This window comes from Athene cunicularia (assembly GCF_003259725.1).
Source record: "Athene cunicularia isolate RWA chromosome 12 unlocalized genomic scaffold, athCun1 chr12_part1, whole genome shotgun sequence".
NCBI lineage: Eukaryota > Metazoa > Chordata > Aves > Strigiformes > Strigidae > Athene > Athene cunicularia.
In genome coordinates this window covers 13,195,962-13,200,057 of record NW_020799116.1, presented here as the reverse complement: position 1 = coordinate 13,200,057, position 4,096 = coordinate 13,195,962, and the positions used below count along the sequence as shown (strand labels likewise).

The following is a 4,096-nucleotide window of genomic DNA, read 5'->3' as shown; positions in this document are numbered from 1 at the left end:
TGGAAAAACAGCTATTTCAGATGCAGCAGTAAACTGAAAGGCAATTAAATTTAGCTTTACATAGCATTTGTGCTTTTGATTATTCCAAGGCGTGTATTTTTAAAATTAAATTGTTTCCAACTCTATGGCATCATTGAATTTTTAAAGCTGGAAGGAGATGGGGTGACTCAGAAAACCCTTTTATTCTCATATGATCCTTTGCTTTAAAATCCCATGTGTTTGTTGTTTAATTGTGGGGCAGCCACAGCTTTGCCTGACTAAGGATGGAGGGATCTTTGCTCCAGCATGGGGCTGCTCCCTCACTGAAGCTGTGCCCGGGGCTATGCCAGCACAGCAATGACCTTGTCTTCAGCAAGGGCTTCTTTTACTGAGCCCCTCGTGGGATTTTATTCTTGGTAATTTATGCGAGAAAACTGACGTATGGCTAGAACGATGAAATCTTGTATTTGACTCTCGTGCCTCTAGGAAGGGGAACCCCCAGCAGTGCTCTCTGCCAGTAATACAGTTCTCAGTTGCGGAACCAAAATTCTTCCCCTACTGCACAGACACACAGCAGGCTGTGACCCCACACAATTAGCAGTGAATCATTTTAATTTCATGCTGTGACAGTGTTATTGTCTTCATGGGTCGGGGGGTTGGACTCGCTGGGCAGCCCCCGAGCTGTGTCCACCCACCCAAGTGGAAATTTTCCTTTAACAGAAACTGAGCAAAAGAAAATAAGCAAGTGAAGGTTGAAAGGAAAAAAAAAAGCCCGAATTTTCTGCTTATTTCATCTTATGCTCCCTTGTGCCCCAAGCACCCTCAGCAGCTGTGCTCATCGCCTCTGCACCACGCAGGGCTGGGTGCTGCCTGGGGCCGGGAGCACTGGGGAGCTTGGGAAGGGGCGGGAGGGGGGAAGGTTTTATCCGCAGCTCCTGGAGACACCCTGAGGGAGCCTGGACAAGCTTCTGTACCTCCTGTGCAATCTTGGACTCCAAGAGACGGCTCAAAATTGGGCAGTTCTCATGCAGAGTGTGAACGTGAGCACAGTGGCTGCCCTGGTGAGCTCTGCTGCCTGCAGGCAGCAGCGGCCAGGCTGCTCTGGGAGCTTGAACCTTTGCTCCTGGAGCTGCTGAAAAGCTTGTTTGTTGGTCTAGTAAAGCAGCAATTTCCTCTACGAGCCTTGCCTTTGCCCTGGCACCCGTCAGTTAGCATAGGGACTCTGTCAAAGGCTAATGGCCAAACCCAGGGCCAGGCAGCGGGGAATGTGACAGTGCCTGCACAGACAGCCTGTGGCAGGGGAGTGGGCACCCATCTGGGGCTTGATTTGGTTTTTTTCATTTTTTCATCGAAGTGTTAGTGCTGTGTCAGCCATGATGTCTACTGTGAGCCCAAGTGATGGGCATGCACTTGTCTCAGAGCTGATTCAAGCCATTTAGCAGTTTGGGGCTCTGGGATGAAATAAGCCAGGCAGAGCCTGCTGGGAACACTGTGGGAGGGGGATTTCTGGGACCTGGCAGCCTGCCTGGCCATGCTGCCGATCCCTAGGGGGGGCAACACCGTGAAGCACAGCCCTGCACCTGGACCCCCTCCATCAGGTGGGGACCTGGAGCTGGTGGGGACCAGGGTGACCCTCATCCCCACAGGGTCCCTTTGCTTCTGCTTTGGGAGCAGCCTGGCACCAGGTACACATGGGGATGAAGCAGCCCGTGGCAGGGCAGGAACCTGCTACTGAATTTGTTTTCAAAGAGGTTTCTTTTTTTTTTTTTTTCTCCCCTTTGGCAAATCTTTTGGGCTTACTAAAACAAACATTTTAGCTGCCAAAGCATGACAGCCAAAACACAGGGTCACAGATGAGAAAATACATGGAAGACTTGGATGTTGCATAACTGGTGAGGTCAATGCCAAAGCCCAGTGAATGATTTGTGTATCCAGGCTGCCCAGGAGGTAAGCAAAACTCTGTGGGGATGGGGATGCTGCCAGTCTTGGTTTCCCTGGGCATGTCTTCATGCTGAGCTGCGGGAGCACTCGGCTGTCTTGGCAAGTGGCAAACGAGTTGAAGCTGCACACAAAGCTCTGACTGAAGCTTGTCCAGCCAGAAATCCAAGGGAAATGGCTGCTGAGGAGGTTGCAGGCTGGGAGGAGATGAGAGAAAAGTGATGGCCATGGGGACCTGCCTGAATGCTGAGTGCAGTGTGGGGCCAAGGGCACCCGAGCAGCACCCAAGGCACATGGTGGCACCTGGACTTCTTGAAATTTGGTCCCATCTTTGGATGGGGAGGGGTAACACTGCTGCCCCCTTTCATGGGAAAGGGGAGACACTCCCTCCTGCTGCTCTCGATGTGGGGCTTGGCCGTGCCTCATATGGCCAGCCTCTGGCACCCTGCCTCAGTGCTCCAGTCCAGGCTCTGCTGCCAGTAAGGCAGGGAGGATCCTGCCTCTGCAAGTGTGGCGTGAGCAAAGAGCTTAGTCTGTAGCCAAGATGCTTAAAGTAAAGCTAATGAAAACCTTCCACAACTTCGCCTCTTAAATCCAAAGTTCAGCCCTCGAGGCTTATGATCCTTCACCTCGACAGCACGCGCCTCACTGAGCTGCTCCTGCGCTTCTGAATCAGAGCAGAGCACTGGAAAACGCAGCCCTGGGAACAGTTTGGCATTGGCAAGGGGACAAACAGGATGAATCCTAGGAGAGCTCTTTCACAGCTTAGCATTTATGATTCACTGTTGAAATAAAATGTGTTCTGCAATTACACACCACTCTTCAAGGCGTTCAGCTGCCGCACGTCTGAGCAACACAACTGGCATAACAATCCTTCCTGCATTTGAGGCAGTTCAGTTCTAGTCTGTGGAGAAATTCGTGTCTGTGTAGTTACAAATGACACCCCTTCCGAGGGAAAAGAGGAACAGTGGCCGCTCTGTCTTGCCCAAAGCATGTGCTTCGCCAGCGCTGCCTTCTCAGCTGAGTCCTGAAGCAGATTTACTATCTCTGTGCCCTGCAAGATGCTAAAGGAGCCATGCAGAAGCCAAGGGCAAACCTCTCCTCGACTCCACTGCAGCCAGGATTTCACCATGGTCAGTCCCTCCTACGGAACTCTCCCGACAAAGGCAGAGCAATGAAAAAAAAGCATTGCACATGGTGAGTTGTTATCCTCAGCGATTCCCACAACCGTTTTATTGCCTGAAGGAGGAAGAACATGAACCCTGGAGGGAAGAACTTGCCAAAGTATTTAACATTTCTACATCTTGCATGGAGCTAAAGGTTCCCAAAAAAATCTTTAAAAATAACTGTAGGGATGTTTATTCAATGCCTAAGGCTAGGCTAAGTAGGGTTTGAGATGTGGCTTCTAGGGGAAGGCAGCACAGGGGAGTGAGCACCAGCTTTGGCCCGGAGCTGGGGGCTGTGGTGGCCAGGCTGGGTGAGCTCCCGCTGGAGCCACCTTTTTGATTCAGTGGCCCAGGAATGACTTGGTGGCTGCTGGAGGGGGGCTGGGGTGGCTCGGTTGCTCTTCTGAGCACTTCTGCCTGCACTCAGGCCCCCACTTCCCTTGCAGGGGCCTGAGTCCCAGGAAAACCAGAAAATGTGCTGCCGAGCTAGCGGCACTGATGGTGAAGGGTGTCAAACACGGCCACCTTTTCTTCTTTGGTAGAAATGCTTTAATAATACTCTAAAATAATCCACCCAAAAGGAAAATAAAAAGGTTCTCGGTGGTTGTTTCACCTGCCAAGTAAGGGAAGGGTGAGCCTCCTCGCTGGGTGCTGCTGGTAGATGCAGTGAGAGCTTTGCTGAGGGTGCCTGCTGGAATCCAGCTCCCCCAGAATCCCCGGGCCAAGGGGGCACCCACGGCTCCCTCCTCAGCGCCGAAAGGCCCTTTTGACACCTCGCCCACCATCTGCCACTCAGAAAGACCATCTCGCCCACCGCCTTGAGTGGCCTTCCCAGGGTGCTGCTGCCATCCCACGCTGCTGTCCTGAGAAAATGGCCCCTCGCCCCACTACGCTGTGCCTGCCCGGGGGGTTTCTGCTCTCCCCGACCCCCGGAGGCTGCAGACACCGAGGGGTCAGGGCTGCGCATGAGGAGGCTGCCCAACGCCATGACCGGGGGGGGGGGGTTTGCCTTC

General features: G+C 52.9%; 1 protein-coding gene across 1 annotated transcript in view; it reads left to right on the top strand.

The window, feature by feature from the left end:
* The first annotated feature begins 1,176 nt into the window (after positions 1-1,176).
* OXTR (oxytocin receptor) overlaps positions 1,177-4,096 on the top strand; it is a 9,973-nt gene continuing 7,053 nt past the window's right edge. Inside the window, exon 1 of the mRNA XM_026857826.1 lies at positions 1,177-1,182. The gene's annotated coding sequence lies outside the window, so the exon portion shown is untranslated. The remainder of the gene's footprint in view (positions 1,183-4,096) is intronic.